Raw genomic sequence first — 26,917 nt, forward strand, 5'->3', positions numbered from 1 at the left:
TCCTGTTACCTGAAGACTAGAACAATCAAATTTACATTTGAGGTACTTACGCTGCGCTGGTGATGTCCAAACAGCCTTTCCTCTGCAAGAATTTGAAGAAGTCCCCGCCACTTGCGTATTCCAACCCCAGGAATAGGTGGTTCTGTTTGATTGGACACAGACAATGGAAAAGAATATGTTTACATAGAAGAACATAGCAACAACTATTTTTTAGCGCAGTCAGGTGAGCATACTTGCTTATATCAATGTCATTAACCAACAAAAGATGAAACCTGTATAGGTGTCAGATGTGGAAAGATATAGAGAGAATTTGATTTTGTTTCAACAAGAAATACACCAATACCGTTGTCTGGAAGGCAAGATATGGATGGACGAGGAAGGCGCTACCAGATGCAACTTCTAGCACCCTGCGCTCCACCATCATCAGCTCCCTTTCCTCCAACAACAGATCCCTCTTCTGGATGATCTTAACTGCCAGTTGCTGACCAGTTAGAGGGTCTTCAGCAAGCAGGACCTAGAGATAGAGACATGCACAAGTGATATTTATTTTATTACCTGTAGAACCACCCAGGTAGCTCAATATATTTACATTCCTATGTGTATGTCAATGTTATTGAGAGTTAAGTTATATTGTCTTTCTGGTTTCAGTAACATGTTATAATTTAGAAGAAAAGACTTTTAAAAATCATTAAAATCTTTAACAATATAGAATTTAATTGACATTTTTGAAGTAATAACAGAAATATGCTTTCAGTCAGCACAGTTGTAACGACATAATTGTTCATGATTCTTCTTCTACTACAAGCTGGGAGTCACACAGTTGTCATCTGACTTGAGTTGTCCAACCTCTGTCACAAGACTTACCTCCCCAAAGCTGCCCTGGCCGAGCTGATGGTAAAAGGAAAGCCTCTTGATGTATTTAGACGCTGTACCTCCAGGACCAGCTTTCTGAACACCACTTCCTCCTTATGGGGAGAAAATGATTTGAACAATGCAACATTTACCATTCAGAGATAACTGTAAACGTAAAATGCATGTATTCTATAGTGTTAAACATTTCTGTAACAGTAGTGGAATCAGCATACTGTAATTTGTACAACAGAGAGATCAACATAAATACAGGTAACAAGGGACAATCAATTGTAAATGGAGGAAAGACCGTTTCGCCAGGGCCATCTTTTCCATTGGGCACGATGGGCAGGTGCCCAGGGGCCCCACGGGCAAGGGGGCCCCGTAGGCAGGGCTCTTAATTAGAATAAATATTCCTGCAAAAGAAAAAACCTGCAAACAAAACCTTCAAGGGTTACAGAACAAGTACATCAATCTATCTCTATCTCTATATATCTATATCTATATCTATATCTGTATCTCTATACATCTATATCTATATCTATATATATATATATATATATATATATGTAGGGGCCCCGGTGCACTGCTTTGCCCGGGGGCCCATAATGTTGTTAAGATGGCCCTGCGTTTCGCCATCAGCATAGGGAGGGTTTCTTTACTGTAAGAGCGGTTAAAGTGCGAGATTCATTGCCACATGTGGTTGTGATAATGACATCACTAACAGAAATTAAAAATGTATTTGATCCCTTTCTTACAAGTAATCATATATGAAATATGTAATTACTAGAACACATTGCAGGGGTGGTTGACCCAGGGGATTTATCTGATTGCCATTTTTGGGTCAGGAATGGAGATTTCACCTCTGAGATGTGTGTATCATAATAATGCTTCCCTGTCTTTGTAAGTAACATTAGTGTCTTCTCTCTCCTGCCAGCATCTCTCCTCTACCTGCTAGAGTCTCCCAGTCTTGTCAGTGTAACTCCCTGTCATGTCAGTTTGTCTCCCAGTCTTGTCAGTGTGTGCCTGTCCTGTCAGTGATTTACCCTGTGCTGAGTATTCCTGGTCTATCTGTCTCCCTGTCTTTTCATTGTGTCTCCCTGTCTCATTGCGTCTCCCTGTTTAGCCAGTGTGTCTCCCAGTCCTATGTGCATGTTTTCCTCTCAGTTGTCTCCTTGTACTGTTTGTGTCTGCCTGTCCACTCAGGGTTTCTTCATATTACAACAGTGTTCACATAATGGAGGCCCCATCCTTTATATCTGTCTGGGCTCAATCTAGGCAGAAACCAACTCTCACGGTACATAATAAAACCTGGTGATCCTCCAGCCATCAACAGATAAATACACATAACTTGGCATTTTACATCACAATCAATATCCTGGTGATCAATACACAAGTTGTAGATTCACCCCTACAATTGTTGAATATATCACCTATCATTATCACTTTCATTTTCCTGATATTCAACACTATGGGGAATTGTTTCAGGTTATCTTGAATTTTGTTCCTCTACTCGGGTCATTTTAAACTTCTATTTTGGCACGGGGAATGTGAATCTACTATGCCAATACTTTGTGCTGTGAATCTTGCAAATAAACTTAGTCTTAAAATGTAACTATCAGTAATGGTATCTAATAGTCGGCATACTGTGGGAGTATTAGGACATATCTGTTGTTTTCATGTCCTTACTTATTGCACAATATACCCATGATCTGCCTCTGCAAGCGCATGTACATGATATGGGCAAACGGAGCATGTTGAGCCCGTGTGATGTGCTTAAATTTTGCATCTTTATGTCTCACAAATGCATTTATGTTTGGCCCCTTGACCCAGTGATTTTAAATGTCCAATATGTCAATTGTTATTGCTGTCACCATCTTTATTCCTCCTTCGGTGATTTCCTCTGCTCCTTGGTGACAGCAGCTGCCGTTGAACATGGGGAACAACTGTGCTGGCTCATTTTCCAGCAGCAGCATGACACTAAAGTAAAACACCAGGCTGTGTAGTTACACCAAAAGACTGATAGCCACATGGGTGTCTGATCAGCACAATAGCAAAATCCTCCTATAGAAGCAGCCGAGGAGGGACGCTCAATTGTGATAGATGATGGGGACGGTTGTAGTGGTCAGCAGCTGACTGTTCTGGGAGTTTTGTAGTGATTGGAACATGTTTCATATCATTGTCTGTAATTTGTTTGTGTCATGTCATGATCCCCTCAATGTACAGTGCTGTGTAACATGTCAACGCTTTATAAATAAAAACATCATAATAACTCAGAGTAAATATAACATAGGTTTAGGTATCTAAAAAGAAGCTATAAAAAATGCAAAATCTAGTATTGAGTGGGGTGAATATTAAATTCTGAGTTTTACTTATGTCTGATGCGCTGTCTCCCTCCAACGGTCCTGTGCTGCTCTTCTGTATACTATGACCTCTCCCCATATACCAACACACACCTGCAGTGATGATGCCCCTTTTCTGTGTACTTCCCATTTGCATGCACTGGAAAGATGACAGGGGAAGGTCACCAAGAACCCAGCTGCCTGTATGCATCAGGAAAGCAGTGATAGTAGTAACATGAGCAGCAGAAGGACTGTTGGAGGCTGTGGGGTCCTCCTTGCACATCAAGTAACTGAGAGGTAAATTTCAGCATTTAATGTTGACTTAGGGAACTCTATCTAATAGTAGATTATCAGTTATGGGTGAAATGCTACTTAAAGTTGCAGTTGTGTGTAAGTGATAGGTACTTATTAAAGTTCACCTACATATATTTTTTGAACCTTCCCATTGCACATATGGGGCTCTTGACACGTAAAAAGCTTCTATGTGTAGAAAACACTGAATTACAAGACTTTCCTGACACTTATAGCAGAAGCATTAGCTGTCATAATGCAGCAGGGGGATTGTCAGCGTCTTGAATGGCAAAAAGAGTTGAATTTAAAAAAAAAAAACATATAGTGATTTGGTATAAATAATTACCTACCAAAGACACATGGTGGATCCCAGTCATAATAGGAGAATGACCACCAGTGACCCACAGTAATTGAGACTTCCGGGCCAAACAGATGGAATTCAAAGGGTATATTTATATATTTATCCAGTTCCTATTTTTCTGGCTAGTTTGAAAAGGGGAGATGTTGCCTATAGCAACCAATCAGATTCTAGCTATCATTTGTAGAATGTACTAAATAAATGATAACTAGAATCTGAGTGGTTGCTATAGGCAACATGTCCACTTTTCAAACTAGCCAGAAAATCGCAGTTTGATAAATTTACCCCCAAAAGAAGGGGAAACACCAAGAAGGGTGAAAATCCTGCAAAAGACCATTTAAACACATATTTGGGATTATTTTCTTGATTATAAGCAGTTACTGCAGCGCTCAGTGACGGAACATATAACACACCACATCTATAAACTCAATTAAGCACAATACATTTGGCGTGTGAGAAACATGTGGTGTTCCACAATGATAAATCATGCACTGTTTGATCCTTAAATGCACCAATGGACTCTCCAACTTGCAGATAAACTTATAGCTAACCAATATAGTTTTCATAACATAAATACCGTTGTAGGCTCAAATCTGAATAAAAGTGTTACTCCGTTAGATGATATCCGTCCTCCCAAGGACTGCAGTTTATATATGACCCGTAATAAGTCTGATGATAAGCACTGTATTCCTGGAGGAAGGCTGGCCGCCTGATGGTAAGCGCTGATTGCGGTCTCAATATCCAGCCGACAGAATGCAATCAGGTGGTTCTGGGTATCGTAGGCCGTGTCTTTGGTATCCTAATGGATCCTCCGGCAGTTTGCACTGATAAACCTGTGAACACCGATAGTGCCCTTCCGATCCTCATATACAAACCAAGGAAGACCAAGCAAAATGCATGTCTGCGTTTCTATCTCTGCTTACTGTTTTAAAAATTAAGCCCCTAAATTAATGAACTAATGAATAATATAATCTAATACCTCTTAGTGCTATTTGACCAATAATGTATGGTGTCAACACTATAGTAAATATTAAACTAAGTATACGGACACATAAAACTATCAAATCTAAAATGCTTAGTACTATAAAATGTAAGTAGCTTGCAGACTTGTTCGATATAATTAACACTAGTTAAACATCCATCTGCAAGAAGATCACAAACAAACTGATTTGATCGTTATTACACTTACCCATATCTAAAATTTCTGGGTCTGCTAGGTAAATAGATTAGTAATTCAACATAAATGAAGAAACAAACAGATAAATGGGATACCAATACGAATCAAACTGGGATTCAAACTGGGGTTAATTCATTAAAAAAAACATGATTGAGCAGATTCTGTTGTTTATTATATTTATACAATTACTTTGCAATATGATTGTTACAATATTATGGAACATACTTGAATCCTTAAACAGAAACTATGTCGCGGATTAACATTTCTCCAGCAAACTTGAGGTACAACTAGGCAGCATTTCCTGAACTACTTATTGCCTTATAAGGTAACTTATTCTGCTTGCAGTAAAATATAGGCAACATATGAATTTGGATACTGTATGAACTAAGATCTAAAAACCTCATTTGAAGGGCCAATACTGCTAATAAGCACTAAGAGTTTTATAGTAAGGCTATACAGATGACTGACAAATGACTACAAGTGAGGGAATAAACATATTAAGTTGCTGCCAGTATAAGTTACAACATGACGCTGTACTGATATTAATTAATTACAAACTAGATATAATAGATGCTGCTTGCTATACAGATATAATAACCTTTCTACACAACTGCTATAACACTATACAATATACCCAAGTTTATATATAACCTATTGCATTGCTGGCTATGATATTCTCAATGTTTTAGTGTAACCGTGAAATAATTGGATAGCATTTTCTTAAAGTTAATTTATCATTAAAATCGGAAAACCATCACGTTGCTAATCTGTTGATCTGTAACATTTTTCCTATACTGACATTATTGTAGATCTGATAGACAATCCTAAAAGCTCTGGACAATTGAATAATAAGTAGAATGCGAAAATAATAGAGATTGATTAATTAAATGATACACAGTAACAGATTATATATTACATTTGTTATACTGTATTTTAGTGACTTCTTTTCATTCTACACATTTTTCTTACTATTATTTTAACATACAATATTCTCACAAATAATTTTTTTCAATACATAACAATAAATATTAATGAGATTTTATAAAAATCCCTAGTGTTTCGCATATGATTAACCACCGCTTTTTTTTTTCTTTGTAATAGGTTTACATTATAATTCTACTGCTTTTCGTGTCTTATATATCGATGCTACCATACCTGCTATTTCCTGGTCTTTACTACACTCGCCTTTCTGTCTACTATAACTCCACTCCACACCAATGGCCTCCCCAGCTGTTTTCTGTCTCTTTCTATCTCCAGTCTTGATGGAATCAATTTGATAAAAGTAACCCTCTAAGCTGACACTTTCTTCCTCCTCAGAAATCTGTTTCTTTCTCCCCTTATCCATCTCTTCTTCTTTCTTATGAACCGTCTCTTCGGACCCTGCAGATATCCTTCTCTTTCGGTTTGCCATAACCATGGAACCACCATCGTCTGAACTTTCGATAATTATACATCCTTCTTCAGCATGTAGACTCTTATGAATCTTCTCTTCGGACCCAGCAGATATCCTTCTCTTTCGGTTTGCCATAGCCATGGAACCACCATCCTCTGAACTTTCGATAATTATACATCCTTCTTCAGCATGTAGACTCTTAGGAATCTTCCCTTTGGACCCTGCAGATATCCTTCTCTTTCGGTTTGCCATAACCATGGAACCACCATCGTCTGAACTTTCGATAATTATACATTCCTCTACAACATGTAGACTCTTTCCAAAACCTTTAGTATGTGACTCTGCTGTAGACCTCTTTCTACCCTTCTTCTTGATGGACCCATATTCTTCTGAGCTATCAGAAATCCTTCTCTTCCTTAAAACCTTCCTTCTCTTTCTCCTCTTATAAATCTCAAACTCCTCTTCCTCAAAACAAATATTTTTCTCCGATTTTGAAGACATTTCACCAGATCATGCAACTTGCCTGACTGACTTCCAACTGCCACACGGACTGGTGAAAATAAACATCAGCGTTGCTAGGATACAAGTGATGTCAAATAACATGGAACTCACTGCCACCAGCCATGGTTTAACTGTCAGCTCATCAGCCCGGAAACCCAACTCATGTCACCTAACTTGTAGCTGGGACCTTATTGTAAGAAAAATAGGTATCATTTGGCATTTCCAGCAATAGACCTAGTGCCTCTAGTTCAAGAACATATGTTTACTTACTCTACCATATGCCCAGCACATTTAAGCCTGTTTTATGCCATGTGAACCCACACTGTTACAATATTAGAGAAGCAAAGAAAAAATAGTTTACACTCTACAGTTATTGAAAATAGAAAGCTGCTGAACACACAGACATAGAACGAAAATTACATGTAAATTATAAACTTTATTCTTGTCCACATATAAAAGATAATTCCTAATTAATGTACGTAAAGAAAATTACAGGTTAGCTGCAATATTTATTTTTGCTTACAGATACGGAATAATTGCCTAATAAAGTACAAATTTTCACTATCATTAAGTTATCATAATATATATGTTAGACGTTGCTGAATAGATATAGGGCTGTGTTTGTGGGCAGCACTAGGTGAATGAAAATAAAATATGAGCAATTTGCATTTTGTCTGTGGCTATAGCTCTAACTATTCTATAAATTATAAAACTATATTTATTACAATATGCTACAAAACAATACCATATTTTTCAATGAAAAGAGGAAGAAATGTAACAGAAAATTATATTAGACAGAGTAATTATTAAAAAGACATTCTCTTTGTAAGCAAAGCCGTCCATTAATGGAAATCACATAATCTTATTGTACCTTTCAGGTTCATAAAACTATTCATAGATATTTCTAATAGTATGGCATATGTGTACTCATCCACCTTTTAGAGGTTCAAGTGGCTTTGCCATGGAAAGGGAGGGATTGGTATCGATTTGAGATAGGGGACTGTGTCGTGTATGAACATGGGATTCTCGATCAAGACAGATTCAAGAAGAGGGTCTAATTTTAATATCTGTCAATTGTTTTCCTAATCATTTACACAGCTATTCTGTTCTCCTTATTATAACCAGAGATGAAGCTCAATGTATGTGAGTACTCACATTTCTTAATCTGTATAAAGAGCCTCTATAAATCATACCCTACTCTTTTCCCTGAATCTCTCTATAAGGACAAGGAATTCCTTATAATAATCCTTATCAAGCGTACAATTCTTTATAATCCTGAAAAGCTGACACTTTGGGATTGATATAAACCATTTCTGTGGCTTCTTTGTGCATCCAGGTTTGTATTTGCATCCATGTTGCTAAAGGTGTAAAAGATTACATGACACTCATGGGATTTGAGGAAAAGAAATCATAAAATGATAAAAGTATTATTAACAGTGTGTAAAAATTACATTAAAGTTATTATTTTTTTAATGGCAAAAAACCCTCTCCAAATCCAGCATGTTCCCTGTCCAAATAAAGATAAGATCTTCAATATATATATTTTTTTCCACCAAAATATTGTTATTGTGGCATTGAAACAAACAAAGAGGAAAATTCCATATGTTGAAATGAGAAACAGGTAGCATACAGGTATGAAATGGAACAGAGTGTTTTCCGATTGAAGTGAGACAGATGGTGCAGGTTATGGTGCAAGGCCAAGTGAGGGCGCAACACCTGCCTGCCCGTTACATACCAAATCCCCCCCAATGAAGCAACAGTGTATTCCTGTAGTGGCAGCAACGCGGGACTCCACTGCCGATTAAAAAAGTTCCGGCGCAAGGAGGAGGGTGCCAGCTCCGTGTTCCTGCATTGTTCTGACATGCAAATAATAGCGCCAGGACGGTGTCAGAACACAGGAGACTAGGAGCCGGCACAGAAGGAAGAAGAAAAAGGATCAAGAGGAAACAGGAAAAAGATATAGAAAGAAGAAGAGAAGCTCCGGTAAAGAAATTAATGCAGGGGCTGGTGAGATGAGAGGGCTGGAGACAAGGTGTGAGGGCTCTGGTGAGAACAGGAGGGAGGTTTGGAGGGGTGTGTTGTCTGGAGAGAAGGGAGTCCATAGAGAATAGGTGGGAATTCTGCAGAGAAAAGAGGGAGATTCAGGCAGCAGGGATTGGAGGGAAGGGGAAAATTTCTTTGGTGTACATAAATGTGATATATACTATGAAAACATAAATAATATATAAAAAAAAATCAGTAAAACTTTAATTTGCAATAATAATTACTATTAAATGAGGGGAAATTTGCAAGCCATAATTTGCTTGTCGGACTGGTGGGGGAAATTGGCCTTTGTATTAAAAGGAAATGTTAATAATTTAATTTCAGGGTGGTGAGGGTTTGTTTATTAAATATGGATGGTATTAACTTAATTTGGGTTTGGTGATGAATAATATTGTTTATTAAATGGGGATGCTATTAATGGTAGGGGTTGGTGAGAGGTGAAACGGGTCTATTATTTAAATGGGAATGTTATTAAATTAATATTGGGGCTGGTTGAGGTGGAATATGTCTGTTGATTAAATGGGAATGTTATTAAATTAAAGTCGGGCTGGTTAGGGGGAAGGAGGCCTAATTATTAAACGTTGGTGCTATTCATTTTATGTCGAGGTATATGGACGGAAATAGACATCAAATGTAAATGCTATTTATTAAATTCTGGAAAATATTGGGTAGAAGGGTGTTTGGGTGTTTTTAAACAGAAAAGGCTACTGATTTAATGTCTGTCTGGTTGTGGGGAGAGACACCTAGATTCTTCTTTTACTGCTCATCTTTATAGAAGGTGCATAGTAACTTTCTCTTTTCCAAACAGAACCCCAATATTCCAGGATCTGGCCAAGCAGCAGCGGAGCATAAGACACCAGCAGGCAGGAGATACCGGCTATGTGTAACCGCTATGAGGCAGCATCTACTCCCATAAAGGTACATTGGTGGGGCCAGTGTTCTGCTTTGCCCAGGGAACTAAAATGTCTAGTTACAGCTCTGCTTCATCCTAACCCTGTCATGTACAAGTAACAAACATCTCCAGAATAGCTTATTTATTTCACACAAGACACTGCAAAACCTTTATTCATGAACTCATAATCTCCCACATTGACAGTAACAATTATCTTCTTATTATGAATGTAGTGGTTACACTAATTTTCCTTGCAAAACATTCTTATACTGTTGCTCCGCTCTGCATACTTGGCTGCCTGTAACTGACCAAATTCAATATAAAATACTTCTCATATACTATGCCATAAACAACACTGTACCAGCTTCTATCTCTTCCCTTGTCTCAAAATATCACCTAACTCGACCCCCTTTGCCAAAGATCTGTGCCTCTAATACACACTCATTGCTTTCACCCATTCACTATTACAGGATGCTTTCATGCTGCACCCACTCTGTGGAAATACCTGTCTCCCATCTCTTTAGACAAGCTTAACAAATTCCTGAACTATTTTCTTAACCTTCCTACACTATTCCATACATGCCAACTCTCCCGGAATCTTCAGGAGACTCCCGAATTCTAGGTAGGTCTCCCGGAATCCCGGGACAGCTGTCAATTCTCCCGCATCCAGATCAGAGCCGACATGTATTGGTGGAGGAGACGGAGCTTTGCGATTCGCATAATTTTGGCTCCGCCCCCAGTGACGCAATACCTGTTTTGGGTCTTTATACCAATGTCGAAAGTCCCAAAACAGGCATTACATCACTGGGGGTAGGAAAAATTTATGAAATTCGTAAAGCCACGTCCCCTCCCCCCATACACCCCTCCTGCCCTCCAGGAACTCCCGGACGTGGCCAACATAAAGTTGGCAAGTATGTGCTATTCCATCCATTTATTACCCCTCTGTAGACTTCACTTTCTATACTGAAACAATCTTCTGACCCCCAATTCACCATTGCAGTGTGACTGATTCATAAACCCCTATTAAGCACTTTTTCCTACTCAATTTGGCTGGACATGTAATCACTGGCACAAATTAATATTAAAGTATTAAAATAAAGATTGTAAGATTATGTGCAGGGTCTTTATACTACTTTGTCTATTTGTTAATACCCAGGTGGGATTCACTAAAGGTCAAACCGCATGGTTCTTGGGGTTATGATATGCAGTTTGAAAACTATGCAACTTAATAAAGAGCAAAATGCAAATCAAAGTGCATTCTTTTATACCACAAGGTTAAAACTGCAATCCTGATTTTACTACACTGAAGGTAAACACAGCGTGCAATCATCATCATCATCATCACCATTTATTTATATAGCGCCACTGATTCCACAGCGCTCTACTCATTCAGTCCCTGCCCCAGCGGCGGCCATTTTCTTGTGGTCTGACAATCAAAGCACAGGGGCATTAACTCTCCCTTTTTGATTATACCATCTATTTATCCTACAGTGGAGTGCATCATACATACATAGGTGTAGAGCAGCGGCTATTTTATTTTGGTCTAAACTATACAAGAGAGGTATAGTCACTGGTAAGTACTGAAACTCACTTGTCAGTTTACTTTGTCCTGAGTGATGTAGGATGGTCGGCCATCTTCTTGCGGTCTAAACCTCTATGCACAGAGATATTAAATTCTCTCTCTCTCAGATTGAACATAATGTGACAGGATGGAGACTAATATCTGTTCTGATACTATCCAGGGGGGCAGTGTGCTTATTGGGACCCACTGTCAGGTGCCAGCATGCACAGGGTACACTTGCAACAACTAATTAAATATGAAATAGCAACATTAATTTATCAATGTGTGCACCACTTGTAGTGCACTTTGTTGTGACACTACAAGTTCAAGTATGTGCTGATGGCATTATGCATGCTGACCCCTCTCCAATGTCTATATTCGTATTCAGCAAACAAATCAATAAAAAACTTACTTGACTAAAACCTGTCCGTATGGGGCAGATTTAATTCTCTGTGATATACTGTGATGTGCCTCCTGAACAGTTGCGGGCCGAGTCAGACTGGCCCAGCGGGGGACTAAGGAAATTCCTGGTGGGCCCCAATGCCTAATAGCCCCGCCCCACCTGACAAGGGGTGGAGCCACAATACTGTTCCAATGTAATTTGTCACTGTGCTGCAGGACTTGCGTCCCCAGTTCATGACTTACTTGCTCTTACATGACTTACATGTTCTCATTGGTAGTCAGAGGCGCTTCCTCCTTTAGGACCGCCTCCTGCCCATCACTGCCTGAGCTGACTACAGCAATGCCTGCAAGATACAGTCTTAAGTCTTAGTGAGTTACTGCCTCAGGTAAGTGTCTCTTGCAGGCATTGCTGAAGACAGCTCAGGCAGTCAGTTCTCCCATCAGAGAACTGGCACAGTCCACAGAGCTCAATTCAGGAGCAGAAGAAGATCAGATATGCCCACTGGGCCAGACAGAAAAAAAGGCTATTTTAGGTAAGTGAGAGGTATGTCAACATAGTGTGTGTGACATGTTAATACAATGTGTGTGTGTGTGTGTGTGTGTGTGTGACATGTTAATACAATGTGTGTGTGTGTGTGTGTGACATGTTAATACAATGTGTTTGTGGCATGTTAATACAATGTGTGTGTGTGACATGTTAATACAATGTGTTTGTGGCATGTTAATACAATGTGTGTGTGTGTGACATGTAAATCGATTTAACACCGGGGGTAAATGTATCAAACCAAGCGGGTTAAAAGTGGAGATGTTGCCTATAGCAACCAATTAGATTCTAGCTGTCATTTTGTAGAATGTACTAAATGAATGATAGCTGGAATCTGAATGGTTTTTTAAACTCGCCGAGAAACTCTCAGCTTGATACATTTACCCCCAGGACTGGTTGGAATTTTCTTAATTTTGCATACCCATTTTTTTTCCCAAATAAGGCATCCACCATTCCAGGATCCAGAAAATCAGCAAATGAGCTAAAGAAATCAGCATCCAGAAGTGGTGAAAGTGACAAGAACAGGTAGGAGAGAGCAGGATAATCTGCCAACTGTCCTGAATCTGGTGGGACAGTCCCAGATTTGGGTGACTGTCGCTTAGTCAGGATTTGATTTGACTACAAGGACAGTTGGGAGGTATGTCCCGCTTCACAGTGTACTGTTCATGAAGGCAGAACTGCGTGCACACAGTATTGCCTGTGTATTTGTCTAAAATGATAGCCATGTTTCATCATAGGGACCCCCTATCTAAAGTGCTCCGGACCCACCAGAGCCTTAATCCAGCTCTGGGCCAGGATGTCAGATTGACACATGGGGGTAAATGTATGAAGCTCCGATTTCTACAAGTCAACGGAAATCGGCGTCTTTGCAGAGGAAATTTAAAACGGCAATGACTACTTGTAAAGACAAACTTACCTTTGCAAGCCATAGCTGCTTTAAATGTCTCCTGCAAAGTCGCCGATACCCCCTGGTGCTCTGCTCCTCCTCCCAGTACCACCCCTAATATTATTTGGTCTAGGTTAACGATAAAACAATGAATAACTCTATTAGTATACAGGGAGAAACAAAAACAATCCCTTTTGCTGACAAAAACATTCGGTTTTAAAGTAAACTGGCTTTTTGCTTTTTAATAAATCCCATTATAATCAGCCAGGTATGTTAAAAAAAAAAAAAGTGCTGTAGGGAGAAAGAACATATAAAATAAAATGCAATATGAAGTGAGGTTTGTTTTTTGTTGCATAATTTATTTTTATTATTCAAGATTTATTATTTATAATAATAAAGTTTTGCTGCGTTAAGCAACACTAAAAACACTCTATTTGTATTGATAAATACATATTGTACCGAAAACCACCCTTTAAGGATGGTCCTCAAACTTATGGGACAGTGCTGTGCTTGTCCCCCAGGCTATAGTCTGCCTGCCAACCCCTGCTTCTGGGTACAAAACATTAAATCCCTTTACAAAGATCTTTCAGCTTGTGTAGGCTGTAATTATCAGACAGCCACAAAGAGACTTGCATTCTTCATCAATGGAAAGTCTAAAGTTCTCCCAATAACGTCAATAGTAGACCACACTGCAAAGATTTTTGATGAATTTCTGATGGTGCAAAAGCATGAGGAAACCTATTTACTATGGACAGCAGTGGCACAACTAACACCACCGTCCTCTTATTGATATTGCCATCTCAGCAGGGGATAATGAGGGAAAAAGGGGCTTTAATTATTTAAATACATCCCCCACCCACTGGAGTCCCAGGGAATTATTTATATGTTTACTTTTTTTAACTTACTTTTTTTTTTAAAGAAAGCTGAACTGGAAGACAAGTTCCAGTTCCACTGTGCATGTGTGAGCCAGCAATGCTGCGTCACGCCCGTGCAGAGGCTTCCTGGGCTGGCTGGCAAAGCAATACTCTGGTGGAAACTTTGTGCCACTGACCTCAACCACCTGACTCGTTCCCAGTGAACTGATAGGTTGAACATTGATTCTGCCCAAAAAAATGGCAGCCTCCACTGTGAATGTGAGAAAGGACAACTTCACATCAATCAGCAACCACTGACACTTATTTCCATCACTGAGATAAAACACTAACATGTACCCCAGGTGATGGGAAGTGTTTATCAATTACCCCCTGTGTTAATATTTACTAAGTACCCCCTAGAGTATATATTCATGTATTAACAATAGGTTTATGCTAAGCCACTTCTTATGCATTTAAATGTTTTAAAAATCCCCGTCAGACTAGTTTTGTAGATTATTTTTACCTTATTCTCAGTTATATTGAGCAGACGTACCTTATGACACTTAAGGATACGTATACTAGATGCAACAAATTTGAACCACGTAAAAACCAATGGCAAATACTAATACTGTACCTACATATTGTATCACGGACATTGTGTTATTTGGAATTCAATCTAATAGATTTGTGTTTCCATCCCACAGGAGAGAAAGGAGAAAGTGGCAGGACAGAGTCATTATATGGTGAGTGAGGTGAATCCTATCAATAATATATACAGTATATCCACAGAGAGTCTGCGGCCGGAGGGTAAATGCACCGAGCTGCGAGCGGGTTTAAAAAGTGGAGATGTTGCCTATAGCAACCAGATTCTAGCTATAATTTGAATCTGCTGCTACATCACTTTTTCAAACCCACAGATAACTCGCAGCTTCATACATTTATCCCCGGATCTGCTATTTAGGGTGCATTGTGTTAGGGGCATGGCCTAAAATATCAATCAGACATGTTGGGAGAGGGTGATGAGCTATAGTTTACTTAAACTGTATCTTCAAATAAATACATAACAGCTGTGCTGATAATACGCAGCAGATTATTCACATAAACAATGAATGACTGCTGACCTCGTGAAACGTTGCAAAATGTAATTTGGGCACCAAAAATTGGGACTGTTGGGGATGGGCGGGAGTGATGGTGCTATTATGCTGTTCTGTAAACCACACACCCTTTCCAGACACAATTTCCCCAGTAATCATTGTCTAAACTCACTAAAATAGTCAATGCAACTAATCAATACCAAAATAATTATAAACTCTCAGCGGTTACGTGTGTTAGATGTTTCTCTTGGAGCTGAAATTATTTTATTGGTCTTTATCTGTCAGCTGCAAGGAGCTGTAAGGAGCTGCAGAACCAAGGGGCAGCGCTGAGTGACTGGTACACCATATACCCGGATGGCAGCCAGTCCATGAAGGTCCTGTGTGATATGGACACTGACGATGGAGGATGGATTGTAAGTCCTGGGAATTTGGACAGACAGAATTTACAGATGACATTTACTTTTCATAGAATGTTATCATCAGAACGGGAGTAACAGGTGCCCTGGCCTTTTGGAAGGGCAAGAACATAGGGCTTGATTCATCAAGTCTTTGTATCATCATCAGTTATTTATATAGCGCCACTAATTCCGCAGCGCTGTACAGAGAACTCACTCACATCAGTCCCTGTCCCATTGGAGCTTACAGTCTAAATTCCCTAACACACTTACCAAACTGCGAGTTTTGCTAAGTGGAGATGTTGCCTATTGCAAACAATCAGATTCTAGTCATCATTTATTTAGGACATTCTACAAGAAGACAGCCAAGATCTGATTGGTTGATATAGGCAACATCTCCACTTTTCAAACCCGCTGGAAACTCGCAGCTTGATACATTTACCCCCCTCTATTTCAGCTGCAGACTCTCTGTGGATGTACTTGTTTATTTAATTTTAACTTTAAGTGTGTACATTTCCTATTTTTCATGCTATTCTTCAAGAAACCATTGGACTGCGGGTCTGTACCTAATGAGTTTTTTTCCCTAAGTCTAGCCGGATCGGTGTGGCCAATAGGTTTCCAGGAGGGGAAAATTTTCAGCCAACCCCTGGGTAAACGTATACCTCCCAACAGTCCTGATATTGGTGGTACATCCCGATTCGTGAGCTGCAAAAGGGATGGGGCGTAACCAAAAGTAGGTGGAGCTTTATCGAAATATACGCATTTGTGGGTGTAGTTTAGGTAAAATGGGGGCTGGTTTATCTTGTCACGATTTCGTGATCCTAAATGCTGGGAGGTACGGCCTTGCTCTCCTGGGATCAGGGTATAAAGGAACCCTTCCTCTTTTGGAGAGGACCGGAAGACCGGAGCCCCAAGACCATTTTTGCACCTTCTAGTGTTTGCACTGTGCAAATACAGACAGGGAACAAGCACCTCGGCCTACCTAAACAACAGGCCATGTTCCTTTAGACATTAATTAAACGGTACTTATTTCTTATGTGGGGATACAAAACTGTTGTAGAGTGTGCCTTCACTTAATCAGATCACTACACCAATACCTAGCACACTGAGCAGGTGGTCTATAAATATCTCTTCTCTCCTTCCTGTAGGTCTTCCAGAGGCGCTGGGACGGGTCGGTGGATTTCTACCGCGACTGGGACGCTTACAAGAGAGGGTTTGGAAGCCGTGTGAACGAATTTTGGCTGGGGAAGGATAATATCCATAAAATAACTTCATCGGGTAATAAGAGATAGGTCTACATACTAAAACAAACTCTCCTTATCAATGGGTTCTGCTCCATGTAACAATCTTACTGACACCTCAACATCTCAATTCTCACAACGGTGAAAGAATATCTGGGTCCTTTCAGTCACATCCACGGCCCGCCAGGGTAGGGATTGCTACTAAAAATGAAGCCAAGGTTTCATATTCTTGATAGGATCTCTAAAGTACGTGGGGAGCTCTCACGCTATTTTTTAATCTAGCTTTTTCTTGCCCATAAAGGCACGTGGGAACTGCGCATTGATCTACAAGACTTTGAAAACAAAAAGACGTTTGCCAAGTACGCGCACTTCAAAATCATGGATGAGACCGAGAAATACCAGTTATTACTTGGAGAATACAAGGAGGGCGACGCAGGTGAGATACGGTTTGGCGAATTTCTATAAACTGCTATAGGAGAATATCTGCATTATGTGACATAAAGAAAGTTGTAATAATACAACTATACCTGAAGCCAACCGTTACAGTGATATCTAGCGGTTTCTGATTGGCTGATTGTGTATTGACCCCTCCATCTGATAGTATTTAAATCATTAGCGTTGCAGACATATTATATCAAGCCATCTGTTTGCATTGTTTGACACTTCCATTAGGACTACTGCAAGAAACTACGATTCCCATCAGACTTTGACATGGAAAAATAACAGATGTGGAGGCGTCTGAATTTAATTGCATTTTATGTGCGTCTTTTCCTACGATTGTTAGGAGCGCAAATACGCCAACTGTAAAATAGCCACAAAATATAGAGGCTAAACCGTTTCTCCTTCGTTTGTGCCATCATGCCTATATTCAGACACTATATTCTTTCTGTCACTGACCGCAAGAACGTAACGTGGGCTCGCTGCGTGCAACTGTATCCAGGGTGTCATGTCAAGGGTCATAAAAATAAAGACACTGCTGATAAACACAAGGAAGTCAGAACAATAAAGTAAAAGTTAGTAAAAGTCGCAAGGGGGTGCATGCGAGTCAATAATTAAAGTCATCTGAGGGTGCAATGCCTCCTTTAACCCTTTGCTGGTGGTTTGAGAAAAAGTATCCCATATCTCCTATGGTTTGTGTTGTTTTATAGGGGATTCCATGTCAGACTTGAACAATACGAAGTTCTCTACAAAGGACCAAGACAATGACACCTATGCAAACTCCTGTACAAGGGTGGCTGGTGGTATACCAGCTGCCACCATGCCAACCTGAACGGACTGTACCACTTGGGGGCGCACACCACCTATGCCGATGGTATCAATTGGCTGCCTGGGAAGGGGCATCATTACTCGTACAAAACCAACTACAAAACCAACAAGTCATTTTTCTGCTGGTATCCACATTATTTATTGAAACAAATTATGTTTGGCAGCAACAAATAAATACCTGATACATGACATACATATGTGACATACATACATGATACATGACAGACATACAGGGCTGCTGCTAGCATGTCCTCTGCAGTATTCCAGTACTGATCAGGTTCACAGATAATGTTCCTCCATTAAAATATTTACACATACATCATTTTAAGGGATCATACATCCCTTAAAATGTCTCTTTATGTGTACATAAATATAGCTTAAGCAACCTTTACTTAATGCCAATAAAAAAGGGACTTTTTTTAGGTTTTTAAAATGCGCACCACTTCAGTCCAGTAACATCTTATCTCACATTGTTCACTGATAAGGCCACAGAAGAATGTATTCCAGATCCCCACTGAATAGAAACCGGAATTACACAGATGTTGTGATGAATGGGGAGGGGTCTCCAAGGTCACGGTTTCTGTCCTGGCTCGTCTGTGTTTTGCAGTAAAACAGAAAAAGTAAATAAAATAAATATTTCTATCATGCAATGACATTCAGTGCAAGACTGCAACAATCACTGACATCCAGTCACTACTAAAATAATGGAAGCACAGTCCAACTTCCTGCCACTGTCCAAGGATCCCTTCCACAGCCCAATGTATGGTTTAAATTAATCAGTAAAGTGAGGGGACATTTGGACATCTGTCAACCCCATTACATACACACAGTGGTTCGGTCACATGGGCAGTTACCAGGAGTGGGCAGCTGGCATTAGTAGTGGGAGGGGATTGGTGGCTGAAGTGATGCAGACATCAGGGAACCCTCCACCCTCCGGATCCCAGGTAGCAGCGTTCCTGATTATACTATAACTTGTTCTTCTCAGTGTTTTTATTCAAATCTCCACCATGAAATGTCTCACAGATGCCTTGAATTCCCCCCACGATACTCATCCCATGTGATCTTTTGGAGCCAATCAGCATTCTGAGCTGAAACCAGCAGCCTTACAGTGTGACGATGTCACATGGTCTCAGGAGCACATTGAGCGTGCGCCATAGTTGCCCATGCCGCTTATAACAAGCAGAATTGGGCTTCTTTTTTTGTGAAGTTGCAGTGTTTTTTTCACTGCCGCGGGTAGCTTGTTTTTGGGCTTGGACATGTTCTCCACGTTCAGGCTGTATAATCGTTTTTTGGGGTTTTTTTTCCCTCTGTTACCATTTTGTGATTGGTGCATTCAGGGTTTTTTTTGTGGGCGGGTTGTGCAGCGAATTCCTCCAATGAAGTTGCGCTTTGTGGGTGGGCGGAGTCAGAAGAGAACAAGGAATTAATCACAGGAAGACGGATCTACAGCAACCTACTGAGATAAGTGCTGTGACAGACACACGATCGCTGCACTTATAGCAGGTAACACTATATAACACCCTCCCCTCCCATTCAGTAAGCTGCTCATGTCAGAAGACTGCTTATACTGTTATATCATGGGGCTGTGTGGTATAGACATACCAGTGTCCTAAATTACAGCATTTGCGTTTTCATTTGCCCTATCAGTGTATAAATGTGTCCTCTTGTGTTTATAAAGATTCTGTAAATGGAGATTTAGTGTAGAAATTAGTGTTATAGAAAAGGACGGTCCCCTGTAAGTTGGGCTTTTTTTGGGGCTTTTTAGTATTGGTTTGGGCTTGTTTTTCATTACAGAGTTGGCAGCCCTGAGCACAGTGCTCCTGCCATTTACATGGGATGTTTACATGCATTAAATACCTGCCCAGAAGTTGCCCAGCTTCATGTAGACATGTAAAAAGATGAATATAGAAGAAACAATACCGCTATAAAGGCAGATGGAACATACGTTCATGTATGTGTTATATATTTATTATTGTGTGGTTCTGTAAAGCAGATGTGCGCCCTAGAAGATTTATTGTGCGATGTGGTTATCTATATGCTCAGCTAGAGGATCTATCCACAGTCATAATCAGCCACCACATGCTATTTACATACATGATCTCCTCTACTTACATAAATAACCCCCCTGAACCTAGTCCTACTTAGTCCCAGGTGATTACCCATACCCACCTTTGTGAGCAGTCTTCTGAAGTAACCGGAATGGTACATCTGGAACATGACCAGAATCAGGACCAGGCCCAGGACCAAGCAACCAGCAACAATTATACCCGTCCTGCTGCTCCCTAAGAACAATAAGTTCAGCACAAAGATCTTAATACAGAAAAATAGGTTACTAGTATAGATCGGATGTAGTGGGAGCAGGTGGGATAAATCACATCATATATGTTATACGTTAGTATTAGATGTATTTAGGGGACGGTGCAGAGAGATGGGATATAAGCAGAGGTCTGTACCCTGGCCATGGAGAACCGTCGGTCAGATTTCATATAATCTACCATCAATTACATCTCATTATCTACACAGTACCGCACTGATTCCACTATTCTAGGCTGAACGGTCAACAAAATGTAAAATAAGGGGGTTGGTCACCATCTGAGGACTCACTTCTTTACTTATACCTTCCTGCAAGTTTTACCAGATGGCGTTTTATATTTCTTTTTTTTCCAAACTTTGACAGAAATTTGGACGACTGTAGACAAGTTTTCCAGTTGTATTTAATAGTAATTGCTCTTGTGTGACCCACACACTAAACAAGATGCAGACATTTAGATAACAACTAAAAGGTTTGAATGATGGGATCTGTGTGTAGATAGTTTTTAGTAATCTAAATCTTTGTTTGGTATTATTAGAGTACTTGTTATATTAACATTACATCAGGAGTAGAGTTTGAGACATCTGAAAGCTTTGATATTTTAAGAATTATAACCATAAAGAGGATGTCATCCTAATACAGCTCAGAGGAACCAGGAATATAACATCCAAATACACCCATTGTACCTGACAATTACATGCAATGCAGGTGTGTAGCCCATCAATGTACTTACTTGTAGGAGCAGGAGCTGTGGATTCTGCAGATACCGGGATTGTGGTAGACTGTGTAGTAATGATGACAGGTGGGGTTGACATTATCACTGCACAGAGAACAGAAGGATGGAGAGAAAAACACATTACTAAAAATACAGATTACATTTTACAAGAAATAAGTCACCATCTGATTGCACTATGTAGGATCCTCCATACAATCATATAGTCCCCCCTGTCATCTGTCACATAACAGTCAGTAGGTAGAGACACGTCCTGGGATCAGTGTCAGAAGCTCAGTCCTGTAACATCACTCAGCGGCTGCACAGAAGCTACTTGTTGGGTTTGGTATTAATGAGCTGAAGCAAAAAAGTAAATAGGTTTTTCAAGGAAAAATAACAAACTTTCCCATTATTAAAATGTATTGTATTGGGGCAATATGTAAAAGACACAGGACATTGTTTGTCCACACTCCCTACACACAGCTCAGCTCACAATGATACAGGCAATGCTCCAACACAGTACATGGAAAATAAATACAATTACACACACAATGTATTCCTAGGCTAAAGTAGTCCCAAGTAATGAAGCTGCTACAGTCCGAGGGGCCAATTGGACGCCCCTCGATTACCTTGAAGACAAACACTTACACTCATTAACCCCCACAGGACCATGTTTCTCTGACATGTTTTCATATTTTCTCTACAAGTCACTTTCAACAGAATTAACTGAGCCTAGCCAACTGAAATTCAGATTATTCTTTTCTGTTTGGTAGCATATCGGTAGGATTCATGTTTTTTTTTTTTTTATTTGGATATTAACAGGGATAATGAGAAAAAAATAAGGGGAGCACGTAGCCATAGTTTCACCACTTGTTATTGTTTTGCACTCAGAATACATTTAGCCATATGCTGTATATTGGAGTTTTTCTATGACTATAGGAATTCTCACCCGCTGGAGATGCAATTCGGCTACGGGGACTGTTTTCCGTATGTGGTGAGATTGTCCCAAACTCACTTCATATTGGCAAATAGTTTTTTGTATTTCAAGGGAGATAACAGGGACAGAGGTGGCAGTAGATCCACAATTTTGGCTTCTTTCTCTTCCTACTTCACCCTCTCTAATTACAAGAAATCCCTCCTCAAATTTAAATAATACCGCTATGGCACTCATTCCGGTGGGTGCACTGAAAATCCCCCTCACCGCCTGCCATTAAGGAACAGTTTGGCAGTATAGATTATTACTGTCCATGGATAACGTCACCTTAGCGGAGGTAGAGAAATTTCCCAAATTCTCCGCCTTTTGGTTCACAGAAACTCCCACCTATAAATCTTACTTTCTACCTCATTCCTGACCCCCTTAGAGATGGATAACGAATGGATATTAGTTCCTCGGAAACACTAAACAACTTCTCCAGACTGAGCTACAAGTTACCATATTGTCTCCAGGCTCATACTGTTCCCTCCCCCAACTTTCTGACCCTATATCCTTTACCTGGCCCACCTACTCCTTTCTCGATCCCACCTTCCCTTTTTATGCTCAGTCTTCCTGCCCCCCCCTCCCTGCTTTCCCTTTCGAGTTAGATCACATGTCTGTATGTTGTCATGCAATTAGGAAGTGGAAATTGTAAGTATTGTTCTTTTGTCTCAAATATACTTTGTGATGTTACTTACTTTGAGACCTTTGGTTGAAAAAATTGTAAATAATATTCTAATATATATATATATATATATATATATATATATATATATATATATATAATTTCATTTTTTTTTTGTTCTCAAATGCCCACTTGGAAACGGTGATATAAATATATATATTTATACACAAATAAACTTGTAGGGAATGGTGCTGTAGTTGTGGAGCCGGGAGGGATGTGAATGATTAAATATGCATATTGGACCTCATTTAGAGTCGGACGCAAAGTCCGTTTTAGGTGCATCTAACCAAAAACCACTACCACGCTTGTGCAGAAAGCCCCAAATCCGCCTGCATCTTGGACGCAATGAACACTTGCGACAGCTTGCGACTCAATACCAGAGAATGGGAGCAACACGGATTTGCGAAGACGTGACCATGTAAATACATCCTAGTCGCAGTGAGGCGCAGACGCAACACACGTCAAAACAGGGCTAAAGCTGTGCGGCAGGAATTAGGTGGCGCAAGCAGTTAGCTAGCTGCAGGAACTGCTCGCAGCTCGATAGGGTATTAAGAGTGGGACGCAAATGGGGTTTCTTGCCACTCGTAATACCCTACCAAGCTGCGGCACACTCCCACTCCTACACTTCTTAAACGGACTTTGCGTCCGACTCTAAATGAGGTCCAATATGTACACGCTATAAGTAATACTGTTGATAAAAATAAATCCTTTAAGCACACACACATATATCCATTATATATACAAATAAAATATAGAGTCAAAAAAGTTTCCCAGGATAACAGAATACTGCGCACAGTTTATGAAATTCCTTAGAATAGATGACTCTGACCTTCTATGGTGTAATTCATTTTAGTTCTGTTCCCCTCGTCATTGATTCTGGTCACCTTGCAAGATCCGGATAACAGAACGTTGTTCGGGATCACACAGTTCCCACTGATCTCAGCCTCTTTTTCATACAATTTTGTAAGATTACCGTTCTTTAATCTACAGTAAAATCGGCGGCTTTGGTTGATAACAGTACAGTTAACATCAAGGTCTCCGGGAGTCAGGTCCATACATAGAGCTGTACGTGGAGATACAGGGGAGGTCTTCTGTGTGACAGGTGGCGGAGCACCAGCTGAACAAAAATAAATAATTTATATTACTCCTTTTCTAGACAAAAAAGATATGTCTTTACCCCAAGCTTTAGTAACTTGTGGTGGTACTACAAGTCCCAGCATGCTTTGCTGGGCTAAAGCTGCAGCTGCAGAGCCATAGGCAGGAAGTAGTGGAGGGGACTTAGGACCCATCAGATACAGATTATGAGTACAGGACACCGGGGACTGATATCACCCCTCAGCCAACTACTTGGGCACTTCCTAAACTAGCGTCTATCAGTGTAACACCCGGCGGGTGTCTGCAGTCACACATTACCTGCTCGCCCCATGCCTAGGACACAGACGCACAAGACCAGACGGTACATGATGCCGATACAACCAATGTCCACACAGCCGCCTGTAGTGTATGGAGCTGGATGTCAGCGTACATAGCACCTGCCGGCAGCCAGCCCCGCCCTACTGTCCCAGGTAAAACATCTGGCTGCGACCAATCAGCGACCAGCACCTCTCGTGTGATAAGACAATTCGTACAATATATAACGACAATCGCAGTAGGAGATATAAAGCGGGACATCTGTTATTACTGTCAGCAAACACAACTCAGGTTCTGTTTAATAAAAACCTGCAAACACTGAAGAAACTCCCAAACCCAGTCATCAGGGCTCCCCAACAGTGCAGGTTTTCCATATCTCCTTGCTGGAGCACAGGTGTATTCATTACTGACTGATACATTGTAACAGATTCACAGGTGGTCCTAATTATGTCACATGTGATCCGGAAAACCTGCACTGTTAGGGAGCCCTGAGGACTGGGTTTGGGAAACCCTGCATTAACGTATAAATCCCAGACAGATAGTAAGAATTTAATATATAGAATAAAAATACCTATACTGAGCAGTTAGTCAGAATTAAACAATAGGGACACGTCTATACAACGTTTCAGCAGTGGATGTATAGGACCCTCCGCCGGGATGGTCACCTATAACTGGCCCAGCATACTTTCCCATCACCGTTTATTTATATAGCGCCACTGATTCCGCAGCGCTCTACAGAGAACTCACTCACATCAGTTCCTGCCCCATTGGGGCTTACAGGTGAAATCTGGCACTGGAAGCGGCCAATCAGCGATCATGAGTGTGCTGTGAGGTGGGATGACGTATGGTGGTGTGGTTGTGGTGTGATTTGGTTGTGGTTGTGGTATGATTTGGTTGTGGTGTCTACACATACTGTACTGACCGCCGCCCTTCCAGCATAGCAGGTTTCCTAGACACGGATAAAATGCCATTTTCTACATTTTAAACATTCATCTTCAACAAACATTAACGTACAAATCCCAGACAATAAGGACAGATAGTAAGAAATTAACATATAGAATAAAAATAGCTATACTGAGCAGTTGCTCAGAATGAAACAACAGGGACATTACCAGGAAGATCTGACTTTAATTAAGTTTGACTGAACATTCTAAGGAGAATTATACTACTACTCCCAAGTGTGTGGACTGTTCTTTTCCCTATTGAGACCGGAATGAGTATGTTTTATCTGAAATCTGCAAGAACTTGATCATGGTTTCATTCTACATCATTTAATTATGTGGTGTTGATGGTCTAAATAATATTATTATATCTGCATTTTATTGATTGTAATTAAGGCAATTTTGTTTTAAGTCTTTTTTTTTGCTATTTTACCTAAATAAATGGTTGTTTATTGTAGCTGCTCCTGGTTTGACTTTTCATGTATCCTGCCATCGTTTAATTGATTTTTAAACTCCACAGTAACCACATTTCAGCGCTGCTCTATTTTCCTTGTGTTTATTATAGCAATCACCCCTTGTTCTTGCAGCTGCGGTTTGTGTGAGTTTAGTGCGGAAACTTTGTGTGTATTCTTTCATTAGCAGGAATATGTCTTTAAAACCTGGAACTGTACATGGAAATTAATTACATTTGAAACATGATACAATCTATTTCTATAATTTACTTTTTATTGCAACAATTTTCTAAAGGTCACATAACGTTGAAGTATAAGATGATGGTTTCTCAAATATACATGTTTCTTGCTGTGATTGCCACTCACTTGTCTGAATGAATGGAGTATCCTGCTATTTACCATCTCATATTAATGTAAACTTATTCTTACTATATACAATTAAACATGTTGGCACTCAGTGTTTTAATGAACTCTTCACCTCTCTAGACGTTAATTCTCATTCTGTGAATGCATTTTACACCTTTTTAGGTTATGTTTCCTTTTTTTTTTTCATTTACATTCTCCTTAATTAATTTTATTTTTATTTTTCTATTATTTAATACAAGGAGGAGATTTAGAGGATCTCACTGACTCATCAGCAGTCAGTGAGCGCCTCTAATTTTTCTCCTTGTATAAGGAATTATTCTAGGTGGTTACAGAGCCCGTTGAGACAGCCAATGCTCTTACTCATTTAAAATTTATATTAGACTATTTCTATTACATAGCGCCCTACTTAAATTTTTGTGATTTAATTTAATATAATTTTATACATTGTTTTTTTATATACTATTCTTTAATAATCTTAGCCATATCCAATTATAGAATGCACCAATGGGTTTATCCGTCAGTGTCTTTATAATAAAACTATTGATCATTTGAGGTGGACAAGTTTTTTCATTTTGTTTGACTCTGTTCACCTAATTTTTAAGTAACTTAAATTAAAATAAGTGACTAATTAACAAGTTACCATTTGTGAATTCAGGTCATCATGTGTTTAATGACAGTGATTCGGCATTTCGTTCTACACTAAACCCAGATACTGAAAAGTCCGCTGAATAAATCTATTTATAAACCCACAATTGCATCCTACAGACACATAATTCCACACACCAAACCTTTATGTTAATTTGAAGGAAAGGAATTAATTCAACCTGACTCCGAACAGGACTTCTCTAATCAAATGATGCAACTTATGTTTCTGTATAAATAATTAATGTTCAAAAACATGTATGAAAATCTCAGGGCCTGATTAAGAGTTCTGGCCGCCCTAGGGTAATACACCCGTAGCGCCCCCCCCCCCCCAAA

General features: G+C 39.8%; 1 pseudogene; it reads left to right on the forward strand.

Annotated features, from left to right (window-relative positions):
- Window positions 1-12,149: 12,149 nt before the first annotated feature.
- LOC142101854 (ficolin-2-like) lies at window positions 12,150-18,280 on the forward strand (annotated as a pseudogene).
- Window positions 18,281-26,917: the final 8,637 nt, after the last annotated feature.

The sequence above is a fragment of the Mixophyes fleayi genome, chromosome 9 (genome assembly GCF_038048845.1).
Source record: "Mixophyes fleayi isolate aMixFle1 chromosome 9, aMixFle1.hap1, whole genome shotgun sequence".
NCBI classification, from domain to species: domain Eukaryota; kingdom Metazoa; phylum Chordata; class Amphibia; order Anura; family Limnodynastidae; genus Mixophyes; species Mixophyes fleayi.